At 47.9% G+C, this 15,140-nt stretch overlaps 1 long non-coding RNA gene across 1 annotated transcript; it reads left to right on the forward strand.

Annotated features, from left to right (window-relative positions):
* Window positions 1–729: 729 nt before the first annotated feature.
* On the forward strand, window positions 730–11,431 carry LOC140641071 (uncharacterized). The gene is made up of 3 exons (XR_012037604.1): window positions 730–857; window positions 9,868–10,004; window positions 11,065–11,431. It is a non-coding gene; the product is annotated as an uncharacterized lncRNA (long non-coding RNA).
* Window positions 11,432–15,140: the final 3,709 nt, after the last annotated feature.

Consider the following 15,140-nt stretch of genomic DNA (forward strand, 5'->3'; position numbering starts at 1 on the left):
TTATCTTTTTTCTTTTTTAAAGATTTTATTTATGTATTCATGCGAGACACAGAGATGCAGAGGTATAGGCACAGGGAACATGAGGCTCCATGCGGGGAGCCTGATGTGGGACTTGATTCCCCAGGACCCCAGGATCATGACCTGAGCCAAAGCACATGCTCAACCACTGAGGCACCCAGGTGCCTTGCTGATTCAATTCCTTTGCTAGTTATGGGTCTGTTCACATTTTCTATTTCTTCCTATTTCAGTTTTGCTCATTTGCACATTTCTAGAGATTTGTCCATTTCTTCCAGGTCTCCCAGTTTGTTAACATATATTCTTTCATAGTATTCCCTTATAATTGCCTTATTTTTCTGGTGTTGATTGTGATCACTCTTCTCTCATTTGTGATTTTATTTATTTAGGTCTTTTCTCTTTTCTCGTTCCTAAGGCTGGATAGGGCTTGATCCATTTTATTAATTATTTTGAAGAACCGGTTTTTAGTTTCGTTATTCCATTCTACAGTTTATTTTATTTCTGTATTGTTTATTTCTGCTCTCATCTTAATTTTTTCCCTTCTTCTGTAAGCTTTAGGCTTTGTTTGCTATGCCTTTTCCAGCTCCTTTAGGTGTAGGGTTAGGTTGTGTATTAGAGACTTCTTGTTTCCTTTTTTTTAAAACGTTTTATTTAATTTTTATTTATTTATGATAGTCACAGAGAGAGAGAGAGGCAGAGACATAGGCAGAGGGAGAAGGAGGCTACATGCACCAAGAGCCTGATGTGGGATTCGTTCCCGGGTCTCCAGGATCGCACCTGGGCCAAAGGCAGGCGCCAAACTGCTGCACCATCCAGGGATCCCAGACTTCTTGTTTCCTGAGGTAAGCCTGTATTGCTATGTACTTCCCTCTTTAGACTGCCTTTGCTACATCCCAGAGATTTGGAGAAACATGTTTTCATTTTCATTTGTTTTAAATTTCCTCTTTAATTTCCTGTTTGCTCCATTCATTCTCTAGTAGGATGTTCATAATCTCCACGTATTTATGGTCTGTCCAAATTTTTTCTTACTGTCGACTTCGAGTTTCATAGCATCGTGGTCAAAAATATACAGGGTGTGATATCAACCTTCTTGAACCTGTTTTACCTTTTGAGGGCTGATTTGTGGCCCATAATATGATCTGTTCTGGAGAATGTCCCATGTGCACTTGAAAGGAATGTGTATTCTGCTTTAGGAAGAAATGTTCAGACTATATCTGTTGGGTCCCTGTGGTCCAGTGTGTCAAGGCTATTGTTTCCCTGTTGATTTCCTGCATAGACAATCAGTCCATTGCCATAAGTGGGTGGGTGTTAAAATCCCCTGTCATTGTATTATTATCAGTGAGTTCCTGTACGTTTGTTGGTAATTGTTTTCCATATTTAGGTACTCCCATGTTGGCAGCATAAATATTTAGTTGTTTGATCCTGATAGAGAGTCTTTTTAACTATGAAATAATGCCCTTCTTCATCACTTCTTACAGTATTTGTTCTTTCTTTTTTGAGATTGAATGTTTAATTTATTTATTCATGAGAGATACACAGAGAAGCAGAGGCAGAAACATAGGCAGAGGGAGAGAAAGGCTCCTGAAAGGGATGCCGATGTGGGACTCGATCCTGGGATCCCAGGAACACACCCTGAGCTGAAGGCAGATGCTCAACCACTGAGCCACCAGGTGTCCCCCAGGGTTTGGTTTCAAATCTAGTTTTTCTAATATAAGCATTGGTCCTCCAGCTTTCTTTTCATAACCATTAGCGTGATAGATGATTTTCCATCCCTGACTTTCAATCTGCTGGTGTGTATAGGACTAAGGTGTGCATCTAGTAGGCAGCATACCTATGGACCTTGTTTTTTTAATAACGATTTTATTTTTGAGAGCATGAGAGAGGGGGGGGGGGGAGGCAGAAAATTAGGCCAAGGAGAAGTAGGCTTCCCACCAGGAGCCCAATATGGGACTCGATCCCAGACTCTAGGATCACATCCTGATTCAAAGGCAGAGGCTCAAACCCTGAGCCACCCAGGCATCCCGGATCTTGTTTTTTAAGGCACTCTGATACCCTATATCTTTTGATTGGAGCATTTAGTATCAGCATTCAGAGTGCTTATTCAAAATATGAACTTTGTGCCTTTGTGTTACCGGTACAGTTGGTGTTTCTGGTGAGGTTCTCTAGTCCTTTCTAGTCTTTGTTGCTTTTGGTCTCTTTTTTCCCCCACTAGAATGGTCCCTCTGAAAATTCCATACTGGACTGGTTTAGTGGTCATGAACTCCTTTATATTTGCCTGTCTGGGAAAATCTTTCTCTCTCTTTCTATCCTGAATGACACCCTTGCTGAAGCAAGAATTCATACAAATTGGACTCCAATAAAAAGAAATATAAAAACATAAAATAAATTTTTGCTATTATGATTGTGGAAAATGGCATTTAGTAGGAAAAGCAGAAGCTGAAAGAGAAGAGGAATGATTTCACCTTCCATGGCCTTCACAGGGTCCTGGTGTCCTTTCCTAGGAGGGACCCCCCCCCTGTAGGATGCTTCCTGCCCCTCTGCACTCCTTTTTGGAACAGTAGGCACATCTCCGTGCCTCCAGCACCTCTGCAGTCATGGTTTATAGCATCTTCCAGGTATCCTATTGGGGACCACGGCGTCATGTATGTAACCATCCAGCTGCTGTTTGACAACATTGGGGGGATTCTGACTTTTGTTGGTTGTGGGTGTGTGTGTGTCTATCACATGAAGCTATCACATGCAGCTATCAGATCTTCCGGCTGGGTCACCCAAATGCCGAAATGGTTGGTACAACATCATTTCTGGTGCTGATGCTGGGTGGCTAGTTGGGCTCTCCTGGCTGACCCAGGGCTTGCTCCTGAGGTGAATTTCAGCCAGAGGGTCAGCTGAGGTGGAAGGTCTGGCTCGGCCACAATCGAATGTCCGGCAGTGGGTCTCCCCGAGCGCCGCCTGTTTCTCTTCTCCCCGATGCCTCTCCAGCAGGGAGCCGGACCTCGAGGCCACCCTGGGGGGATCTCCAGAGGTGCCAGGTGCCCATTACGGGGAGCCATGGGGCAGCCTGTGTGTGGAGTAGGGGTTGTGATGGGGCTGGTGTTCCTCGGTCCTCTGTGCTGCCTGGCCTTCAGGCCAAGCCCCATGCTCACCCAGCCCCTACTCACTAGGGTGAGGAGGGTGCCCTCTACACACTGGTGTGAAATATCCAGCACCACAAGGTGTGCACAGTGAGTCCACCTGGTGAGGGTGGCCCAGGTGCATGATCTGCAAGTGTGGGGCCCAGGAAATTTATCAAAAACCCCCTACCCCTGGACAAGCAGAGCAGGACTGATTCCATTTTGTGCTACAACCGCCACCTCCCCTATGACCCCCACATGACCTGCTTGTCTTAAGGCGTTGCCCCACCCAGTCAAGCCACTGGGCACACCGTAATCGTAAATCGGCTCATAACAATGTAACCCTGCTTTGTGCCCGCCAAAACGGCACGCCGATTCTGACCAAAGAAATAGGCCAGGTCAAGTGGATCCTATAGGGTAAGGTGTAATTCAATCAGCCACCTGCATGTGGACCGACACGACTGTGCAACTTTCTGTGTATCCCATGGGCCAATGGCCCCTATAAAGCTGCTATGCCTCTTTGTCTCAGGGTCCAAATCCCTGCTCCTCTGTGTCGGGTGCACTAGAACACAAGCTCCAGATTGTAAGGAACCCTTAGGAGTTTGCATCAGTGTTGGCTCCTCAGTGGTTTCTCTGATTCATAATCTTGGGCACAACTCAAAGGCCTACTGTCCTAACATCCCTTCTAGGACCATGCTGACCGCCCGGCAGGCCCTCTCTGCCCCAGTCACACAGGCACAGGGATGCAGGGAAGGGAGGAAGTGCCCCGTACCCGGCCAGCCACGGCCTCCTGGATAGAGGGAGCACAGACCTCTGGGTCGCTTTGTATAGACCCTGGTGACCTGAGGCTTCCTGGTGTCACTCTGTCCCAGGCCCTCCTGGCCCGCGGGGCACAGCCTGAGTCCTAGTAAAGTCTGTTGGGTCCTGACCCCGGCATCTGGTCACCCGTGGAAGACACTTGGGGACGTCAGCTGGGTGTTCCTGGCGGTGCCCCTGCAGGGGCTGGTGGAGCCTAGGTGGTACCTCGTCCTCCTCTCTGGGGGTCTCTCCATGCCCCGTGAACAGTGTTCTGGGAGACACAGAAACGGGCTGGCTGTGCATTTTCACACCACAACACTTTATTGACTTTCTACAGTAAACGGGCTCAGAGCCGAGGGTGCACGCCTTCCCCTGGGGATGGAGACCTTTCTGTCCTTTAGGGAAGGGCAAGAATGACATGGGTTGGGGACGGATGCTGGAGTCCCCCACCTGGAAGCATGTGTGGACTCTGGGTGGGGGCATGTGTCCTGAGGTTTCAGTCTGAGAGACGGTTCTGAGGACAGCAGAGCTGACCTGGACCTGCAGCTCATGGGCTTCTGCACTGGGTCTCCGCAGGGCAGCTGGACCCCGGCCTCAGGCTCCCTGGGGCCCCAGCACCTGTAGGAGCCAGCCTCCTGGTGTGGGTGCGGGTGGAGCCCACCATCCAGCTGTGAGAGGGCTGGCTCAGCCCGGGGCCAGAATCCAGGGCTAGCCAGGGCCGTGTGGGCTGGATCCCATTAGTCTTTGTGTTGGGCCGGTGGTGAGGGCTCAAATCACCCCAGCCCTCAGAGAGCCCAGGGCCAGGCCAGCCCAGATCTCCATGGGTTAGGGGCTGGTGTCCTGTGCAGTGTTTGCCACCCTAAATGAGGGACAGTGGGCGGAGTCAGGGCACAGTGGGTCCTCTGCACCACTCAACTGCACCCACCCTGTCGGGGGCTTCCTGTCTTCCCTCCTCCCTGCAACCCCTGAGTACTCTATGGGACACCCGGGCTTCTGATGGGATTAGGGTATCCAGAGAACCCCGGGGAGGCTGAGTTTGTCCCACAGGGGGCACCTGAATCGGGTCATTGTTGGGGGTCAATGGTGTGGTGGTGGATGGTGTGGGGGCAGGGGTATGATGGTGGTGGAGAGTGGGGGATTGTGTAGGGGTGATGGTGTTGAGGTATACTGTGAGTGCAGATTGTGTGGGGCTGTGTGGGTGTGAGGGGGATGTGTATGTGGGATACCATTGGGGATGATGATGTAGGAGGATGGTGTGAGAGTGGGGAATGTGGGGGATGTCGTGGGAGGCCAGCGGACACAGGAAATCTCCTTCCTCTATGATGCTAAGGAGACATCTACAGTTAAAGGCGACTAGTCTGGGGTTTGCAGTGACACCTGCCCCTGGGGCTCCGTGTGGTCAGTGCAGGGCCCTGGCTGGACTGGGGGCATTATCTGGGGGTCATTTTACTATATATGCTTTCAAATTGCAAATTGTCTCAAATTAAATGCATAAAATTTAGAATAATATAAAGCACCGAGAGTGGGTGTCACTCTGACCCGTCCGACCCTCATGGGATCGATGTGGTCCTGCTCCAGCCGCGGCTATGCAGCCTGGCTCCCAGGTCCGGTTCCTGCTCCCCACATCCCCCACCCCATCCCCTGCTTCTCAGGGAGCCGTCCCTCTCCTCTTTGGTCTTCAGCTCCCATGGCTACCCCTGGAGGCCCCATCCTAGTGGCCTCCTCATCCCCGAGGCACCGGGAGTGTGGGCACGGGTGTCAGCCCCAGCATCCTACCATGGAGCAGTGAGTTGTTGGCTGCTATTGCTCCCCCGGCCTCAGTAGCCCCGTTTTCCCTACCCAGAAGGCCCCGGGCCTCCCTTGGTGTCCCGAAGACCCCTGGCCCAGCAGCCTCACCCGACCCCCTAGCCATCCCAAAATATAGTGTGGCTGCCGAACATCCTGTTGACGTCCAAATCTACCTCCAAGATGTCCCTGGAGGAGACCAGGGCCTCCTCCTTCATTTCCTGTGGGAAACCCAGGGAGGAGGAGCAGGCGTCAGAGACACAGACCCCAACCTGTCACGAGCTGCTGTGCTGGGCAGGGAGTCCTGGGGCCACCATTGGAGTGTGTCCTGCTGAAACCTCTTTCCTTCCTCTGGGAGGCCAGGCATGGTGAAAGTGTCCACCATGCCCGTGACACCTGTGTGAGGGCCTGTGCCCAGCTGTTGTGGGCAGGGAGGTGACTGAGTGTCAGCCTGGATGGGAGGGGATAGTGGTTCAACCCAGGTGGGAGGGGACATGGGGGTGTTGTGCCCAAGATTGTGAATCCGAGAAACCACTACGGAGCTGACACTGATGCAAACACACAAGGGTTGATTTCCAAACTCGAGCTTGCGTCCAAGTACACCCGACACAGCAGAGCAGGGACTTGGACCACAAGGTGGTGTTTTGCTTTTAAGGGCTTGTCTCGGGGACCTCCAAAAGGGCTGGAGCAATTCCTCAAGTTCTGTTTACATTTTGATATGGGGCCTTCTAGGGCATTGAGCTCTGTTCTCATTCTAATAGGCGCTTCCAGCCCTTGGCGTGGGCTCTGTTCTTATTCTATTGTGGGGCTTTCCAGGGCATTAAGCTGTAAACTTTTGTTTTTTTCCTGTAACTGACGTAATGTAAATTTCATCTTTTCTTCACGGGGGGCCTGGAATGGCTGGACGTGTTCGAACGCTGAACTTAAAGTGGAAAGGCCTTTATTTTCTTGGCCTCCTTGTGTCCTTTCCCATCCTATCTAGCTCCTTCTCCCTTCCCCGGAGCTCCTAAGAGAGCAATTGCTAATGACCTCAGCCTGGCAGCGTGTGTGGGGGACAGGCCCAGGGATTTGGGATCAGGAAGACCTGGGGCGCGGGCGTCCCAGCTGTGCAGCGGGATTCGATGCTGCAGACTCTTATTCCCTAAGGCTATGTTGACAACTGACTTCGTACATAAAAAAGCTGTCCTTTCTCTTTATAAGATGAAGAGCGATTCAAAGTGTTTTTTCTCTGCCCATCTGATTGCTCAGATTCCAACCTGAGACGTATTTCCTGTTAATAAGGATAATTTACTACTATCCGTAGTACTATGGTTAAAATATTCTGAGACAAGTAATTCAGAGGGATGAGGGTTTTTCATCTCTTTCTTCACAGCTCAGTCACTCCTCAGGAATTGCATCTTTATGGATTTGGAAAGAACTGAGATATATTCTTACCAGTGGTCCTATTATTATGTGAAGGATTCTTCCCTGAGATTCTTCCCCTGTTTCAACTGACACTGAAACACTTTGAACTCTTTGGAAGACAAATGTCAAGGAAATAAATGTTATGCATTGCTAATTTTAAATGCCCTTGCAATATGGTGTCTATTATAATAGAAGTATTTTTTATCTGATTTTTGCTATTTATTATCCGTTCCTGCTTTTCAGGTTGAGGAGGCCTTATACGTGTTCATAAGTGTTTTTCTTTCCTTCTGATCTAAAATTCTTACTTTGTTCCCATCGAAGGAAGTCTTTAAGAATAAGGCAAAAGTTAATTTAACTATTCTTAAAATGTCTTCACACTTGGAGTCTGATTCATTTAAGTCAATTTTCAAAATAAATCTTATTTATTAGGAAAAAAAAGAAAGATTTATAGGGAAATTGAGAAGATAGTACAGAGCATTCGCATGCACTGGCACTCAATTTCTCCAATTATTGATATCTTATATCAGTATGGTACAAATATTAGCTAATGAATCAATATTAAAATATTCGCATTAACCAAGGACCATACTTTATTCAGATTTCCTTAGTTTTTGCTAAGTTACCATCCCTCATATCACATTCCATTCGTCCTCCTGTTTTCTTAGGCTCCTCTGGATTGTGACAGTCTTTCAGCCTTTCCTTGTTGTTGCACTGGAATACTTTGAGAAGTAGAGTATTTTGAAAATTTCCCTCAGTTGAGACATGTCTGTCGCTTATCTCATGATTGAACTGTTTTTGTGGATTATATACAGAGATATACTGCCATTTTCATTATATCATATAAAGGATAGATACTATCAACATGATTTATCAGTCTTGGTATCGATCTGATCATCTTGCTGAGGTAGTGTTTGTCATCTTTCTCCGTAGTTAAGTGATTCTTCTTCTTCTTATTATTATTATTATTATTATTATTATTAATCATTATTATTTTAAGTTTTTCATAATATATTTTGTAGAAGGAAGTTACTATGTGTATTCCACACGTAAGAGTGGGAAGCTATGCTCATCAACTTGAGGGTGGAATGTCTGCACAAATTGTTTGAAATTCTTCTACATGGGAGATTTCTCTTCTTGTGGCTTTGTTTTTTTTTAGTTTCTTTTTCAAAGATGTTATTTATTTATTTGAGAGAGAGAGGAGAGAAATACCATGAGTGAGAGGGGCAGAGGGAGAGGGAGAAGCAGGTTCCCTGCTAAACAGGGAGCCTTCCTTGGGACCTGGATCATGATCTGACTTAAGGCAGAAGCTTAACTGACTGAGCCACCAAGGTGCCACTATTTCTTTCTTTCCCTCTTTCTTTTTTTTTTTTAATAATATATTCACTTTTTATTGGTGTTCAATTTGACAACATACAGAATAACACTCAAAGCTCATCCCGTCAAGTGCCCCCCTCAGTGCCCGTCACCCATTCATACAGATCCCTGACCCCCTCCCCTTCCATCACCCCTAGTTTATTTCCTAGAGTTAGGAGTCTTTATGTTCTGTCTCCCTTTCTGATATTTCCCACACATTTCTTCTCCCTTCCCCTATATTTCCTTTCACTATTATTTATATTCCCCAAGTGAATGAGAACATACAATGTTTGTCCTTCTCTGATTGACTTACTTCACTCAGCATAATACCTTCCAGTTACATCCACATTGAAGAAATGGTGGGTATTTGTCGTTTCTATTGGAAGAGTAAGGCCCACCTTTTCTCTCCCTTCATCTTCTGAGTCTCCTATGATATGAATGTTATTGTTTTAATAAGTGGCTGAGTTCCCTAAATCTGCCTCTGTGGTCCATAACTTTCTTTGTTTTTAAGGCTTCCACTTGGGACTGCATCTAGTTATACCATTTTTAACATTCGCCTGACTAAATTTAGTTCTTTTATTTCTACAGTAAGGGATTCTCTAGTTTTCTTCTGTGCTCTTTTTCCAGCCCAGCTGCTATCTTTATAATCATTGTTTTAAACTGTATTTAGACATCATGTATTTGTTTTGATGGACTTCCTGGCTGTGAATACGACCTCATGTTATTTTATGGAGGTGAATTTCTCGATCTCATTATATTTTCCGGAAAAGAAAGTAGGAAGAAAAAGAAAAACCAAGAAAAACAATAACAACTGCCCTCCCCCCAAAAAAACACTAGATTATTTTGACCTCCTTGTAAAAAGATTCTAAATCCCAAAATAACAAACAGAATTAAAGTTCCATGAAAGTAAAAATAAGAAATATATAAGGTACATACATAAAAAATAAAATAAGGCAATTAATAAAATAGAATCAAAGAAAATAAATGAAAATAAGGCACAAAATACAAAGGAAGCTAGACCTTTCTTTCCAGGCAGCGCTGAAGCTCTAGAGCCTCTTGGGTCTGACAACTTGGTGGCAGCGAATGGTCTGTGTGGGGTCTGGGGATGGCCCATGGTGCTGATTGTCAGGTGCACATCTGCCTGGGAGATGCACCTGCGGGGTCAGGGGTGGGTGGTCTTCAGCGCCTCTGGCCTCCAGCAGGTGGCGCAGTGGTGCTCCCTGAGATTGGCGCTGTTTGGCGTGATTTGGGAGGGGACACTGGGTCCTCTGGTTCTGGGGCTAAGCATCCCACCCCCCAGTCTGCAGGCCCTCCACAGAAGAGCCCCCAAGCGCATCCCTCAGAACCCTGCTTTCGCTTTGCCCGCGTCCGAAATGCTTTTGGTTTTGTTTTTTTATCTCAGAGTGTTGTGCCCAAGATTGCGAATCCGAAAAACCATGGAGAAGCCCACACCGAAGCAAACACACGAGGGTTTATTTACAAGCTCGAGCTTGTGTCCAAGTATACCTGACAGTGCGGAGCAGGGACTTCGACCCCGAGGTGAGTTTTTGCTTAGGTTTAAGGACTTGTCTTGGGGACCTCCAGAAGGGCTAGAGCAATTCCTCAAGTTCTGTGTACATTTTGATATGGGGCATTCAAGGTCATTGAGCTCTGTTCTCATTCTAATAGGGGCTTCCTGCCCTTGGCCTGGGCTCAGTTTTGATTCTATTGTGGGGCTTTCTAGGACATTAAGCTGTAAACAGAAAAGGTTCCACACCTGGAAGGGGGACGTCACATTGTCCCTATATGCTGAAGACGCGGTACTGGAAACAGGAAACCCGGGAGCCTCCACCAAAACCTGTTAGAACTAAGGAGTGAGTTCAGGAAAGTCACGGACACAAACTGACCCTACAGAGCAGAGTAGCCTTGCTCTGTCCCGACAATGAGCACTCAGGAAGGAAAGGAAGGACGTGACTCCCTTCTCAGGAGCATCACAGAGAATAAATAATGAGACTGAACCATAGGAGCACAAGACTTGTTCACTGAGCCATACAAGGCTCTGTTCTGGGAGGCGGTCCTGGGTTCGAGGGGTGGGAGCCTCATCTTGTGAAAATGTCCACAGTTCCTGAAGCCACTCTCAGTTTCAAAGTCATTCCTATCAAAATTATGGTGGCATATCTTAGAAATAGCAAAAAAAAAAAAAAAAAAAAAAAAAAACCATAACATCAATCTGCCCCCACAAATGACCCCGGACAGCAAATCAGTACTGGAGGAGCAGGAGAGAGTGGGAAGCAGCACTTTCCTATTTCAAACGATGTCACAGACACAAAGGATAAAGCAGTGTGGTTCTCGGGCCCCCAGCTGGCTCCATTGGTTAAGCATCTGACTCCTGACCTCACCTCCAGTACTGATCTCAGGGGTCGTGAGTTCTAGCCGTGGGCTGGGCCATGGACAGTGCGTTGAGCCTACTTAGGCAAACCAGTCCCATGGTGGGTGGTTCCTCATAAGCTGAAGGAGCAAAACAGAGAGCCAGAAGGAAATGTGCTCTGATTCAACGGATTTTTTTAACTTAATTTAATTTAAACCCAATTAATTAACGGATAGTGTATTATACTTTCAGAGGAAGAATCAGGGATTCACCAGTTGGAGATAACAGCAGTGCTCGTAACATCACGTGACCTCCTTCATGCAGGTCCCCTGTTAACCTCCCCGCCTCCAACGACCATCAGTTTGTTTCCTATCATTAAGAGTCTGTATTTCGGGGATCTCTGGGTGGCACAGCGGTTTGGCGCCTGCCTTTGGCCCAGGGCGCGATCCTGGAGACCCGGGATCGAATCCCACATCGGGCTCCTGGTGCATGGAGCCTGCTTCTCCCTCTGCCTATGTCTCTGCCTCTCTCTCTTTCTCTCTCTGTGACTATCATAAATAAATAAAAATTTAAAAAAAAGAGTCTGTATTTCCTGCAACTGTTTTCATCTTATTTGTTTTTCCTTCCCTTCACAGTTGATATATGCTTTGCTTTTTAATTCCACCTATGAATGACACCACACGGTCATTCTCTTTCCTGACTGACTTATTTCATTTAACATGATCCCTCTAGTTCTATCCACGTCATTGCAAATGGCAATATTTCCTTCTCTTTGATAGCTGAGTTCCATTCCTCTCTCTATGACCATCATCTATTTCCCATCCTTTTTATCCATCATCTGCCACAGGGCACCGAGGCTCCTCCCACAGTGTGGCTACTGTGGACCCGGATGCTGTGTACATTGGGGTGCAGGTGTCCCAAGTCTCACTGCATCTGTATCTTCGGAGTGAAATCAGGCCGTTCACCTGCTGTTCTCAGGATGTTACAAATAGAGTCGCCCTGCAGAGCCTCCACACTGTTTCCAGGGTGGCTGCACCAGCCCACAATCCCGCCCACAGTGGAAGAGGGTTGAGTAGGTTTTGCGGGACGTGGTAAAACTCTGGTCCACATTTCATTTCACGTCCTGTGGGCTCCAATTCTTTGTCCTTAAGTATTTCTGGGGAAGCCAGGTGTTGGGCTCCGTTTCAGTGAGACATTTCCAAAGCTAACAGACCACAGCAGGAGCCTGGAAGGAGGCAGGTGCGGCCCCTGGAGCACCCGCTGCCTTCTGCACAGCCTCCTGCAGCGCCTGAGCGTCCTGCAGGGGGCGCCCGAGCCCAGGCCCCACCCAGGGGGCATGAATGGGCAGTAGGCCTCCTCTGCCTGCGCTAACAGGAGCCAGCCTGTGCTGGGGAGGCCTGAGGAGGACGTGGGGACACATCCACGCTGATGAGCCACAGCTTCAGGAAATTGTGGGCTCGCATCCATGCCGAAAGGAGACCCTGGGCCTCCTCAGGACCCACGGGGCGGCTTCAGGAAGATGTGGGCCCGCATCCACGCTGACAGGAGCCCCTGGGCCACCTCAGGACATAAGTTGAGGCTTCTGGAAGCTGCGGGCCGCATTAATGGTGGCAGGAGCCCCGGCCTCCTCAGAACCCTCGGTGATGCTTCGGGAGGACGTTGTGTCACATCGACACAACAGGATGCTGAATCCTTAGGACCCCTGGTGTTGACTTGGGGAAATATGGGATGCGTCCATGCGGACAGAAGACCCCAGGCTTGTCAGGGCCTGTGGTGAGGCCTAAGAAAAATGTGGGTGCCGCATCCACACTGACAGGAGTCTCCAGCCTCCTCAGGACCCACTGTGAAGGTTTGAGAAGATTTGGGGCCACATCTATGCTGACAGGAGCCCCCAGCATCCTCGGGTCTTATGGTGAGGCTTGAGGAAAATGTTGGGCCACCTCAACACTGACAGGACCCCCGTCCTCCTCAGGACATGCACTTTGGCTTCGGGAAATATGGGGCTGCGTCTATGCTGATAGGAGCCCACAGCTCCTCAGGACGTGTGGTGAGTTTTCTGGGGGACGTGTGGCCATGTCCAGGCTGACAGGAGCCCCGGGCCACCTGAGGACCTGCTGTGAGGCTTCCAGACGATGTGAGGCATAGTCCACAGTGACAGGAGACCCAGCGTCCTCAGGACCCTCTGACTATGACTTAGGAACAATTGGGGCCACGTCCGCACTCACAGGAGCCCTGCTTCCTCAGGACCCCCTGGAGGACTCTGGAGGCACTGTTGGGGGTCACGTCCACATCAGAAGGGACTCCTCAGAACCACAGGGTAAGTGAATGGGTAGAATGAATGGTAGGGTCAGGGGAGGGGAGGCAGTTGGTGGTTAGGCTTAGGTTAGATGTTTGGTGTTTGTGATTAAGCTTATGGTTACGGATTACAGGTTAGGGTGAGGGATAAGGGTAAGAGTCAGTAGTTAGGAGTTAGGATGGGGGTTAGGGATTAGGGAACGGGGTTAGGGTTAGTGACAGGATTTAGAGTTAGGTTTAGGGTTTAAGCTTTAGGGATTAGGACAGGAGGTTTGGAGGTGGGGTTAGGGTTATGGTTACAGTTAGGGTTGGGCTTAGGTTTGCATGTAGGGTTAGGGGTTAGGGTGTGAGTTAGGTTTAGGGGTAAGTGTTAGGGGTTAGGGTAAAAGTTAGGGCTAGGTTTAGGGTTAGGGCGAGGATTAGGTTTAGGATAGGTGTTAGGGCTAGGGTTAGGGTTAGTGTTTAAGGATTAGGGTCAGGTAAGGGTCAGGTTACGGTTTTTTAAAAGGGTAAGAGATAGGTTTAGGGAGTGGTTTAGGAGTTAGTTTTAGGGTACAAGTTAGAGTACCATTTGGGGTATGAGATAGGATTAGTATTAGAGGGTTAGGGTTAGGGTACAGGTTAAGGTTAGGAATAGGATTTGAGTACATTAAGTTAGGTTAGGGTTAGAGGTTAGGGTTAGATTTAAGACAGGGGTCAGGGATAAGGGTTTCGAATAGGTTTAGGAGTTAGGGTGAGGGTTGGCAGGAAGGTTCACTGAATGTGTTTTGGTCTTGGGGTTTGTGTTTGGTTGTCGATTAGTGATGGGTCTTGTTTAAGGGTTAGTTTAACAGGATTAAGTGTAGGGTTAAGGTTATGTCTGTGTATGGTTAGAGTTTGGGTCCTGGCATGTGCCTGCACTGGGACTCCTAGCATCTTGGGCAGTTTAGTTTTATGCACTCTATTTAGGTTTTGGGTTCAAAGATAGCCTGACTCCACCAAGTCAGTGGCCTCCCCAGAGAATCAAAATCCAGGCTTCTGATGGGGTCAGAATAGACATGACAGGCTTCTTCCAAGCTGCCCTGGAGGGGATTTGTGGCTCTAAATACTCTTTATTTGGAGTTTTAGTTGCCTTTCTGATTTTTTCCTCTAGTGCGCACATGTTTCATCAATACTACCAATTATTATTTTAAAGTTTTACTTGAATTCCTGTTTGTAAACACAGTATGATATAGTTTCAGGTTTACCACTTAGTGATTCAACACTTGGATACAACGCCTGGTACTGGTCACAGGTGCCCTCCACTGTCCCCATCCCCTGATTCCCCATCCCCCCACCTTCCTCTGGTATTTATTATTTTATTCTCTGTGGTTAAGAGTGGGTATCTTGGCTTGCTTCTCTCATCCCCCCTGAGCCCCTTTGCCAGTTTGTTTGGTTTCTTAAAATTCACCTGTGAATGCAACTGTATGGTATTTGGTATCTGTCTTTCTCTGACTGAGTTCATTTAGCATAAATCCTTTCCACTCCTTCCACATCATTGTAAATGGCTTCATTTCATCCCTTCTGATGACCGAGTGATGTCGCAGTGTGTATATTTACCACATTGTCTCTGCCCGTTCATCTGCCGATGGACGTAGGGCTGTATCCACAGTTTGGCTGTTGCTGATAACGCTGCTAGAAACACTGGGCTGCGTGTCCCCCTCGAATCTACTAAAGTACTTTTGTGTCCTCAGGGTAAATACCTAGCTCTGCAAATTTGGAATCGTAGGTTAGCTCTATTTTTAACTTTTTAAAAAAATTTTTTTATGATAGTCACAGAGAGAGAGGCAGAGACACAGGCAGAGGGAGAAGCAGGCTCCATGCACTGGGAGCCCAATGTGGGATTCGATCCCAGGTCACCAGGATCATGCTCTGGGCCAAAGACAGGCACCAAACTACTGCACCACCCAGGGATCACCTATTTTTAACTACTAGAGGACCCTCCACAGTTTTCCACAGTGGCTACTTCTGTTCGCATGCCCACCAGGATTGTAAGGGAGCGACCCCTTCTCCAT

Source organism: Canis lupus, chromosome 10 (assembly GCF_048164855.1).
Source record: "Canis lupus baileyi chromosome 10, mCanLup2.hap1, whole genome shotgun sequence".
NCBI lineage: Eukaryota > Metazoa > Chordata > Mammalia > Carnivora > Canidae > Canis > Canis lupus.